Source organism: Podarcis tiliguerta (assembly GCF_965153285.1).
Source record: "Podarcis tiliguerta genome assembly, chromosome: 3".
Taxonomy (NCBI): domain Eukaryota; kingdom Metazoa; phylum Chordata; class Lepidosauria; order Squamata; family Lacertidae; genus Podarcis; species Podarcis tiliguerta.
The window spans coordinates 48,880,036-48,892,885 of NC_139536.1; positions in this window are offsets into that span (position 1 = coordinate 48,880,036).

Below are 12,850 nucleotides of genomic sequence, written 5' to 3' on the forward strand. Positions count from 1 at the left end.
AGGTGAGTAGGGTCATGCTTTTAGCCCCACCTTATCTTTTTGATGCTTTTGTGGGCTGATCATCCACAAAAGTTCAGTTGCAACTTCTCCAGTGAGGAGTCGTTTGTACTCAGGAGGTTCCTGGCCATCTGGGGTTTTAAACTGCATTGAGAGCCTTCATGACCAGAAAAGGTTTCCATGCAGAAGTTATGGCTGGACTAGCAAGCAACCTGCACAATGGGGATGGAGCTAAACGTGCAACTGCAGTCCCTTTGTCCTCACTTACCCTCTTCCCATTAGTTACAACAGAAGAGGACTCCAGGGGCATGTAAAATGCTACTTAACAACATTATCCGTGGTGTTTAGAAACTTGCTCAGCCAAGGCTTCTCTGCACAATTAATTTAATAAGTCTGCATGGCACTTTCATTCAAGCAAGTATAGCAGCTGTCCACAAACCTTCTGATTTGTATAGCATTCATATTCACAAATCGTTACAATTCTACAAGCATATTTTAACTAAATAAAAAATTGTCCAGTAGCATCTTAGAGACCAACTAAGTTTGTTCTGGGTATAAGCTTCCGTGTGAATGCACACTTCTTCAGATATACAGATATTTTAATTACTGTATATACTCGAGTATAAGCCGACCCGAATATAAGCCGAGGCACCTGATTTTACCACAAAAAACTGGGGAAACATATTGACTCGTGTATAAGCCGGTTCACCACACCACAAACCTGGTGGTGGCGGCAGCAGCGGAGGAAGAACAAGCAGCCCAAAAGGGCTGCTTTCGGGCTGCTTGTTCCTCTGCCGCTGCCGCCGACAGCGGCAAAGGCAGAGGAGGAGGAAGGAGCAGCCCGAAAGGACTCTCACTCGAGTATATATGGTAATTGTCCTCAAGGATGCATTCCTCAATCACACATACACATGCACACACACACTTCATCCCAGGCCACTTTCTTATTGAGAAAGGTATCGTGTCACCTGGGCTACCGACAGATACACCTGCAGCTTCCCAGCAGCAATTTCCACGATAGGCTGGCCCATATCCCAGACATCACAGTCAAGGCAATTGTTTCTCAAAGATCACATGCAGTGCACATGCAGACAAAAATGCACATGGAACAATTTTTTAAATGCCAGAGCCAGCTCTGAGAAAGGGGGAAGGACAAGATCTGCCTGTGTGGGCAACCCAAGAACCTGTTCTCCTTCCCAGAGAGTTTCCTGGAAGCAGGAAACAGAGTTAAGAATCATTTTGGAAAACCTTGAGATAATGTCATTGAATCAAATAATTCATAGGACAAACAAAAGAGAAAAGTAAATAAAAACTCAATTACATCTTATTCCTCTGCACAAGACAGTTGCTCAGTACAAAATAAAGGCATAACTTCCCCAGAAGTGCCTGATGCTGTTTAGCTGTGTTTTTATGAATGCAGCTTATCTTGCATTTCCTGGTCCACTTAAGCCTGACAAAGAAAAAGAAAAAGAGACCTTGCTCCGTTCCCATCACCACTCCCATACCGGGGGCTATTAAAAAAGTGATGTAAGTCTTGGCTTCCTTGAGGCCACCTGCTTTATTTTTGCAGTGACCTGGTCTTGCAAGGCACAGCAAGCCAGACCACAGTGAAGGTTTGTTCTTGGCTACAGCTTGTGGTTAGCAAGGAAAGGAGTTCAGCCACAAGACTTGGTTTTGACACCGCACTAAGTCAGACTTTGGCTTAGCTCGACATGGCAGCAGGCTTCTGAATACCAGTTACTGGAAACCACATGAGGCCAGAGTGCTCTTGTGCTCATGTCCTGCTTGCAGGGTTCCCACAAGCATCTGGTTGGTCACTGAGGGAACAAGATGCTGAAGGAGATGGCTCTTTGGCCCGATCTAGCAGGCTCTTCTCAGACCAGCATGAGGGGTATTTGCATGGTTTTGGGGGTTGGGTAACAGAGTTTTCCTCAGCCGGAAGAACTTTTTTTTCTACTTCTGCAAAACAAGTACATTATTTAGCACCAAGAGAAAGGAGACAACCACCCATGGTTGTCATAAATTTGCAAGAAGAAGGAAGTACATGCTGGTTGTCCCTTACTGGAAACAGTCATAACCTCTAGACTGGTATTAGAGCCAAAGAATGACAACAATTTTTTTAAGTGTGTTCATGTAGAATTGCACCTGCAGACACAAACACTAGCCAAAAATCTCCCAGAGACCTTGCAGTTATTGTTGTCAGCGGCTGAAATGTCTAAACCAGTTATTGGAAAATGTCATCCTATCAAATGTCATCCTAAATTCACTTGACTTGCTTCCACAGCTTTTAGGTATATCTATCCACAGAGACATTTTGGTGAATGAGGTGGCAGAAAGTAATTCAGTCATATGGATGCTGTCTGGTTGGGGTTTTGTACTTGGATGGATTTATTTTTTTTTAATGGATTCTAGGCGATGCAATAAATTAACATTTCAGAGCTGTCTGTTGGTAGGGATGGTACATAATTCATGAAGGGTTTAAGGCATCTGAAGAGTCCACTGACTCCAAGGGAGGAATCTTAAGCATTCTGGCTTTATCATGTTACACTTGTAACCTCTCTGGTCAATGCTGAAGAATCTGAGACGTGTTGAAAAAAGTGTGATGGCACCTGAAGGTTATTCCCTTGCACAAACTGAATCATTAGAAAGTCACATAAAGTAATGCTAACTATCTACCTATATGGGCTTTCAAAGTTTCCTGAGACTTTTTCTATAGACACTTAATTTAAATGATGATTTTCCGTCCCTTTTTTATTTTCTTTGTCATAAGAACATGAGAAGATAAGAAGAGTTTTGCAGGATCAGGCCAAATGCCCATCTAGTCCAGCACGCCATTCTCACAGTAGCCAATCAGATGCCTGTAGGAACCCCACAAGCAAGACCTGAGCAAAACACTTCGAATTGTCCAAGAGCTCAGATGTGTCCATCAAACAACTCCCCATGACCTACGTACCAGAGGGTATTAGCCACATGGTACATTGGTGCAACATTTAAAAGACTCTTAGTCCATGAGATAGATTCTAAATAGGCAGCAACAGCACAAAAACTGGTCTAGATGGAAGTCACAGGAGTATCAGGATTTCCCTGTTGTTGCTGCTATTTATTTTCCTTGATTGAAGCTTCTTGTCAGCTTTAAACATGGATGTGGAGAAATTTGGTTTAGTTTGCATTTAAAAGAGAACTTACGAGATTTGCTCTTTCTGGAGCAATATGAGAACTGCAATACAGCCATCCTGCAAAATTCACACTTATCTGAATTTTGTGGTGCAGTTTTCCAACCAAACTATGTTTCCAAAAATGCAGTTATTAGGGGAAAGTGTGCCTTAAAATGAATATGGTAGTGGAAATAACATTAAAACGCATTCTATTAGAGGAAATTGCTTGCAAAAATGTGTCTATTAGTCCAAATTGCATTTAAAAATGTGCTTATTAGGAGAAATTTGCACTAAAATGCTGGTGAATTTTCATGAGAAGCATGATTTGGCTTCCAATCTTGTTTTTGGGAAACAGAATGCGAGAGGTGTCACTTCCGCCTTCAACTTAGGCAGCAAAAAGTCTCAGGCTAGTCCTGCACTTTGTTCTTATGTGTGCAGAAAACCTGGTTGGGTGCATAAAGCATGCATACAATCCCTTCCTAATATATTCTTCCAATCATTTTTCATGCCATATGTATGCACAGCACTTTCGGGACTAATTTAAACAGCAGCAGAAGTCTGCTGCAGCAGAAGATCTCTGCAACAAAGAGATGTTACATTACGCAGATAAAAATGTTCTGAAATAGAAAGCAAGTGTAACCATTAGATTGTTTGTTTTTGCTTTTGTTTTTTTTTTTTAATGACATAAACCCACAATTGTGCAAAGGTGAAATGGAACTTTCTAAGAAAAGCCCATCAGCAGGCAAAAGATGCATGATCACAGGGTGAGAATAAGGATGAGGGGGAAGTTTTAAAAGAAAATATCTTTCTTAAAGCATGGAAATCCCTCAGAAATGCCACTAGAGTTCCTTAGAATTAGAAATCCCACTCTTGCCCAATGACCTCATGTGAAATGAAAATTAGTTTTTGAAAGAATAATGTGAGCTTATAATATTTCATCTTTGGCTGTGTTAAGGGACATTATATTCATGTCTCTCACAGCTGGCTTATTCTGAGACATATTTAAAGGATGGGAAATTCTCAGTTGATTTATTATTATTTATTTTTTTAGCTGAGTGGGTGGGTAGGTAGGTAGAGTGCCATTTGAATGTTCTGCCTTAGGTAGGATTGCCATATGTCCTCTTTTTCCAGGACATGTCCTCTTTTTCATGGGTATGTAAAATGAGAGTTGTCATAGCGATCCATAGTTAAAAGTAGAAGTTGGCAAATGTGTCCTCTTTTTTTGCTCTTCAAAATATGGCAACCCTACTAGGGGCCAATCAGCCTTGGGTTGACACGTCATGTCTTTGTTTGAATTTGGAGAGGCTCAAAAGTGTTCTCCATTCCTGTTTGAAGAGCTCTGAGCCTTCAAGGGCCATTCAGCTGGCTGGAATAACTTAGCGCACATCTAGCATGACAAATATCAACCTTAGCTGAGGAAAACAGGAAGAGCAAAACTTCCAACAAAATTGCCGTGTGAATGTGTCCTATTTAGCACTGAGTTCAAGTCTCGTTTGCCATGAAGTGCTAAACATTTCTAAAGAAGGGAGAAACTTTCATCAATATTTACGTAAGGGTGATTTTCAATCAGTAGACCAGTTGAAATTAGTGAACTAAACTTTGTCATGTTTATTCATTTCAGCAAGTCTAGTCTGCATAAAACTTAGTTGAATACCACCCTAAGAGTTTACTGAGAATACCTTGATTCTGTTTTAAGGTACCTCTTAATACAGGGCTGTCCCTACTATTAGGCAGAGTGAAGCTGCTGCCTCGGGTGGCATGTACCAGTGGGCAGGCAGCAGTGGGTAGGTATTAGAGAGCAGAGTTGTGTGTGTCAAAGAGATGCACTGCATCCCCTGAACAAGCCTGTTGCCCTCAGATGTGGTAGAAGATGCTGAAGAAAGGGTCAGCTACCAATCTAGTTGGATTTGGTATGAGGAATTTGGGGAGGAATAGAAGTACCATCTTTTCCACCATCTCAAGTGACATATTTGGAGCCACCCTGTCTTCACATGTTGTTTTTCTTTTTTTAAAAAATGGATATAATATTTGAAGAAATCTCAAGCTTGTGTGAGTCACCCATGAAAAGCCTACAAACCCTTTTCTATGTGGGTGGGAGAAAGAGAAGAAAAGCCATTGGATTAAGATCTGAAGGTGATATAGCTCTTTTGTAACTCCAACTTGATTATTAGGTGGCAATGGGAACATTTGGGGGCTCTGAACTATGGGAGGGGCATTGTTTATTGATTCTCCAAAGGAGATTCATTTGAGGGGTTAGTAGTTTTATTACATGTCGGGTCTCAGGCTGAGAAAAAGGAGGCAGAAAGGAAACATTTGCAATTTTTTAAAGGCTGTGTCCAATCAGCAGCCACATCCCCCAGGAACAGCAAATCGGAAAATGAGAGGCGTTGTTCGATTGGATGTAGCATTATCTGCAAGAGACCCTCTTTAAGCAAACAACCTCGGTGATCATAGAATCATAGAGTTGGAAGAGACCACAAGGGCCATCGAGTCCAACCCCCTGCCAAGCAGGAAACACCATCAGAGCACTCCTGACATATGGTTGTCAAGCCTCTGCTTAAAGACCTCCAAAGAAGGAGACTCCACCACACTCCTTGGCAGCAAATTCCACTGTCGAACAGCTCTTACTGTCAGGAAGTTCTTCCTAATGTTGAGGTGGAATCTTCTTTCTTGTAGTTTGGATCCATTGCTCCGTGTCCGCTTCTCTGGAGCAGCAGAAAACAACCTTTCTCCCTCCTCTATGTGACATCCTTTTATATATTTGAACATGGCTATCATATCACCCCTTAACCTCCTCTTCTCCAGGCTAAACATGCCCAGCTCCCTTAGCCGTTCCTCATAAGGCATCGTTTCCAGGCCTTTGACCATTTTGGTTGCCCTCCTCTGGACACGTTCCAGTTTGTCAGGTCCTTCTTGAACTGTGGTGCCCAGAACTGGACACAGTACTCCAGGTGAGGTCTGACCAGAGCAGAATACAGTGGCACTATAACTTCCCTTGATCTAGATGCTATACTCCTATTGATGCAGCCCAGAATTGCATTGGCTTTTTTAGCTGCCGCGTCACACTGTTGGCTCATGTCAAGTTTGTGGTCAACCAAGACAGGACAGGGAGGCAGGACAATGGACTGTTCACTTTGTAGACACCTGTCCACAAAGACATTTATGTTAGTGCAACCTCATGTGTGTGATATATAATAGCAGCTTATTATAATGGGATTGCTGCTGGGAAAAAGGCAACACAACAAAGTGGGCCTCCTCCATTCACCTCTCAGAAAAATCCACAAAGGACCAGGGTGCTTGGTAGGTCTATGGAGCAAATGCACAACAATAGTACCAGTCAGGGTTATTTTTGATCTTTTTAAATGATCCGTTTTGGTCAAAGCTGCATTTTTAGCAAGAAAACAGCTTAGCTGAAATTCTTTTCCAAGCAGAATTTAATCAAAACCTATCCCTGTTCTGGGATTTGGCTTTACTTACAAAGTAAACATAGCAAACATTCCAGACTCCACTTTCCCCACCGTTTGACCTCCTTTATACCCCATGATGAAGTTAACCATTCCGTTCCTGTCTTGCCATAAATCTTTGCTGCGGCAAACACATTCGCTCGGGGAAGAACAGAAAGGGCTGCAGACCTGGAGATTATCCTCCTGTTGCACACGATGCATGGTAGCGGAAGGAAGAGCCATTTATTAAATAAAACCTGCATCTGATCCTATCATATAGAAAGCATGCAAGAGGAGGAAGTGGTAGAATGGACTGGGTCACTTCACAGTGAAGGTGGGTTCTACTTTTGAATCCTTTCTGTAGCCTCGTTCACACATTACACTGAACACATTTGCAAGGGGCTCTCTACACCTGCACAAGTGTTGGCGTGAAAATGCGTACACTCGTTGATTTGTGCAGCTCCACTACTGTGTACACAGGCCGTGCACTTGCTGAATGTTACATGTGAACACACTATTTGTGTACACGGGTGCACAGCTTGCACATTTGTTGATTGTAATGTGTAAACACCCCTTAGGTTGAAAACTTCCAGCAAGTAAACAACTAGCATACAAGGGGGAAAGTTCTAGTACAGATGTTTTGGGGGTTTGTGAGCATATCTGGAACTTGGAGACAGGGTCATGGGAAATGCCCCCCCCGGCTGCTCCTCACCCCTGGGTCAGGCCCACCTGCTTCACACAGAAAAAGCTAAAGCATGAAAGAAGTGTGCTTGCACACGAAAGCTTAGACCCAGAACAAACTTAGTTGGTATCTAAGGTGCTCCTGGACAATTTTTTAATTTTTTAATTTATTTTGACTGTGTCAGACCAACATTGCTACCTACCTGAATCATGAAAGCACACTTTCACGTTTTATACTCTATTTTATGCTGTTTTTTGTTGCATCAATTAAGTGTTTTAAATTTGTTGTTAGCCGCCCTGAGCCTGGTTTTCTGAACCGGGAAGGGTGGGTATAAATAAAAATTTATTATTAGTGGTATTATTAAAACAATTTTTATTCTGCTTCAAAGTAACTTTCTGAAAGATATCATCACTGTCAACGAAGAATCAGCTGCAAACTGAAGTACTGTTACCACTTTGTGTATTTAGCTCTGCCGTCATGGGGTGGGGGCCTGACTTTGAGAAGCCTCCCAGATAAGTTTTCATTTCAGTCTTTTTCCACTGTTCAAAACTTCTTTAAAAGTTTGTCTGCATTTTTTTCCTTCATAGGTTTTGAATCTCTGGCATGCTCATGGTTCCTCCACACCTCCCAGAAAAGCCAGCTCTGCATCCTTGCGACAATTAGATCACCGCAGCTGAAAAATCAATCTGTGAAGCAAAATTGAAATCCTCTCAGAAGCTCAGCATGTGGTGTAAATGAATAGACTTGTCTGTACCAACCAGCAGGCAAGAGAGCAAGCCTGTGTGTCTGCTCCTGCCAGTTATTTTTTGTGGAGGTGGTTTTAAGTGCGATTGCTACCATAAATTAGGAAGAGTCACTATTAGGATGCATGCAGTAGTCACAGCAGCTATCCTCTTGTATGACAACATAGCTTGGCAAGGAAAACAGTTGGCTGTGCCATCTCTTGTGTTTGCCAGAAATGGTTGCTTATCATTCCCAGTTCGGGGGGGGGGGGAGTGTGGAGTGAGAGGATGGATTTAAGACAATAATATACAAACACAGAAGACACTGCTAAAGCAAAGAGAGTAGGCATGGGATTATAAGACATCCTTCTGACATTATTAGGGTTGCCATCCTTTCCCCTCTCTCGGGGTTCCTGTACCTTATAACAGCTATGTGACAGGAAATCCAACAGGTGAGGCTGTCTTCCTCACATCTTCTCTGCAACAGAGAAGTTCCATGTTGAATCTCTGCATGCTCTGTAGTCTTTAAAGGCCCAAAAGTGCTGCAAGGGGTGAGGGTGGGAGGCAATTCTTAAACAGTGTTACCTGAATAATTTGATTTCTGTGAATTTCAATGCAGACCAACGCAATGTTCAGCTTCTGGCAGAGCATGTGGATCAGAATGTAATTTATCCTTTGGATTTCAGCCTTCTCCAAATTTTGTGAAATATCTTCTTCTTCTTCTTCTTCTTCTTCTTCTTCGAGAAGGTTTAAAAACCTATACAAAATAAGTGTGTAGTCTGATAGCATATGTTCAGTATTAGTGACCACTGGCTGAGCCACAGTACACTTGTAAAAATTAGGTAGTGTATAAATCTGCATTTCAGTGCCGAAGGTTAACCAGATGCTATAAAAATCTCATTGCCTGTGCCATAAAATTGATCTCGGTGGACGTGGTGCAAAGCCTAAAACGCGTTGAAATGCATATATCTCCATATGTGCATTCATCTTGCAGGTCTAAAATGCACCTGGTATTAATCAGTAGTGCGGACATCTTTATTATCTGCCTGAAATGTCAGCATGTTAGTGATTTTACAAATGAAAAGGGGGTGGGCAGGAGGAGAGAAAATTACAAAGTAAAAGTGAGCTCAAACAAACATTAGGTAGCTTATGTAAACATCACATTTATTAAGGATCCCATCTGCATGATACATTTAAAGCAGTATCAGACTGCTTTAAACAGTCATGGCTTCTCCCAAAGAATCCTAGAAACTGTGGTTTGTTTGGGGAGCTGAGAGCTGTCAGGAGACTCACAGAGCTACAGTTCCCAGAGTGATTTAACAACCAATCCCTTTTCTCAAGGAACTCTAGGAACTGTAGCTCTCTGAAGGGACTAGTGGTCTCCTAACTCTCAGCACCCTTAACTACATTTCCCAGGATTTTAAGTCGTCCTGCAAAGATATTTTTATTTCCCCAATGTTTTTTCCACTGTTGTGATTGGTTTCAGGGGCAGCTTGAAGCTATAAAGTATGAGCGTTCATTATCAATCATCAAAGAGTCAGAAATATTTACAGAAGGGTGCAAATCTAGCATTTCATTAGAAGAATTTAAGATTACAGAAGCTCTGCTTTAGCCACCCTGTATTCTCAGACAAGAAACTGGAGATAGAAAATGCATCATTTTAAAATGAAAGAAAGCTGGCTATGCTTTGACTGTCAGTGAAATAACAGAATGCCAAAAAGACTTGAAACAGGTGTTCACGTGCAGTGGTTTAATAAGCTATTTCTGAATGAGAGAGATGGCAGACCCCTCTAGCAGAGTACGGGCAAGTTTCTCTGCTCTGGATTATGAAGAAGTGACATGCTTATCCTCTCTGGAGGGGTGCTGAAAAGCTCCAGTACACAAAGGGAACCCTCGAGGAGGAAAGCAAACTGTAGGGGTTGATTCCTGCTCTGTGAGACTGCGGTTGACTCTTCCATTCCACCATTGCTTCTCTTCTAAGTAGAGTTGGACAAATCTGTGGATTTTGGTTTCCCTCGGTTTCTCCTTTTTCCAGACTTAACTTCAGTTGACCACAATTCACGGCATTTTAGTGCAAATCTCTCCTAATAAACACTCTCTGTAATTTTGCTCCATGTACACATTTTTGCAAGCAATTTCCCACAATATAATGAATTTTTAGATGCTGTTTTCACTAATAGATGCCCTTTAATGCTCACCTTCCCCTAATACACATGCAGCTCAGTGGTAGAGCATCTGATTTGCATGCAGAAGGTTCCTGGTTCAATCCCCAACACACCCAGGAAGGGCTTGGAAGTGGCCACTGCCTGAAACTCTGGAGAATCAGTGTAGCCAATACTTCTTTTTAGCCAGTTAAGTAAGTGGTCAGAGTGTCAGACAAGGACCTGGGAGACCAGGGTTCAAATCCCGGCTCATCCATGAAGCTCACTGGATGCCCTGGGGCCAATCACTTCCTCTCGGCATAACCTACCTCACAGGGTTGTTGTGAGGACGAAATGAGGATTGGGGAAACCATGTATGCCCCCTTGAGCTCCTTGGAGAAAAATGTGGGATGTAAATGCATGAAACTAATTACTTGATTGTTGCATCATAAACTTATGAAGAAGTGTGAGTATTGAAGGATATTATTATTATTATTATTATTATTATTATTATTATTATTATTATTATTATTATTAAAATGTATATACCGCCCTATACCCAGGGTCTCAGGGTGGTTCACAGAATAAAATCAAGATATATATATTTAATTCCTAATAAAAATAAAAACAACAACCCAATAGCCCCTCCCCCCAAAAAACACATTTTAAAAGGGCATAGAATGTCAATCAGGTCAACCAAAGGCCTGGTTTAAAAGGAACATTTTTGCCTGGCGCCTAAAGGTGTATAATGAAGGCGCCATGCGAACTTCCCTGGAGAGAGCATTCTGGCAGAAAGGGGAGCCACTGCAGAGAAGGCCTGTTTTCGTGTTGCCACCCTCCAGACCACTCGAGGAGGAAGCACACAAGGGAGGGCCTGAGAAGATGATCTCAGGGTCCAGTAGGTTCATATGGAAAGAGGCGGTCCTTGAGGTATTGTGGTCCTGGGCCGTTTGAGGCTTTGTAGGTCAAAACCAGCACTTTGAATTGGGCCTGGAAACTAACTGGTAGCCAGTGCAGTCGGACCAGGATCGGTGTAATATGCTCAAACCATCTTGCTCCGGTGAGCAACCTGGCCACTGAATTCTGCACTTAGCTGTGCTTTGGTTCTTTGTGCGAATTAGGTGGGCTCGCCTCAAAATCTGAACCGAACCAAATTTCTCCACCCATCTCTGCTTTCAAGTCAGCTATGATCTGCATACCAGCTGAGTCCACTTCTAGTGGGGAAGAGCCATAGCTCAGTGGTCGAGTACCTGCCTTGCAAGCAAAAGGTCCCAGGTTCAGTCCCCAGCATCTCCAGGCAAGGGTGGAAGAGATGACTGCCTGAAATCCCAAAGAGCTGCTACCAAACCATGTAGACAATACTGAGCTAGAGGAAACAATGTAACTAGGTCTAAGGCAGCAGCCTATATTCCCTGCAGTTAACCAGGAATCTCAGCAACCTAGGACAACAGCATTGTGATGCTGATGGGACAAAAGATGGGAGACAGGAAATATTTGCAGCCACTTGCTATTATTTGTCCAAAATTATTTTACAGTCCCCTAATCCTTCAGGGGTCCTGTGCAATAGCTTAATTTCAGCCCAAAGTCCTTTTCATCAGCTGGGTTTTTATTGCATCAGCACCAAAAATGTGAACATGCAGATGTTCAATAAGCACAAACAAGGGTGAGTGGGAGAAAAAAGGGGTTGGGAAAGGGTGTGTAAGGCTGGCAGCTCTGCTTTTATAACTCCCTGCTGCCCTTTAACTTCAAGGACAAGAAAAAAAACAGAAGCAAGCTCTGCGTTCAGGGATGAGTAATTACTTGGGGGGGAAATATCACGAGCCAAAAGGGTCACAGTTAATGACCATAATTTGGGCATAAATTGCATAACAGAGCTGGATGCCAGGCCACAGCTGGTCTAGGAAGAATATTGGTTTTATCTGCAATATTTTTCGTCTAACATTTCCAGAGTCTGTGGCAACAGAAACAATATAGAGGTCTGTAGTAAGTTTAGGAGCCCTCGTGGTAAACAGGGGAAGGTTGAAGACTATGGAGGGGTTGGGTGCATTATAGAATCAGAGTAGGAAAGGACATTGGAGGTTAATCTGGTCGACTCACTTGCTTCATGTAGGGTCTGCAGTGCAGAATGAAACAATAGCATCCATGACAGATGGCCAGCTAGCCCCTAGGAAAGGGAAGTCCATCACCTTCCAATCGTCCGACAGCTCTTCTCATTTGGATGTTTCTCCCAATTTAAAGGCTGCAATTTCTACTCATTGATTCTCATTCTGTCCTCTGGGGGAGAAATTGAATTCAGGTTGTGTTTAAAGGCAAAACTACACAATTACCCTTTCTGAAATGATAAACAAACTCGAAACACAGCCATCCTTTGGAATTTGCATTTCTTTGAATTTTGCAATGCACTCATCCAGCCTCATAATGTGTACAAGAGGGGTAAAGTAACCTTAAAAGTGCATATACTGGTAAATATAATATGCAAAAATGCATTATATGAGGGGAAACTGCTTTGCAAAAATGTGTGAATTAGGCAAAGCTGCATACGAACAGGTATGTTTTGGAAGACATTCACACTGGATTACTGATGAATTTTAATGGGGAGTTTTCTTTTTAAAAAATATAAACAAATGTTGAAATGTGGCGAACTGAACTTAAGACTGGAGAAATGAGAAACAGAACAAAATTGAAATTGACAGCTCCACCCATCCCTGAG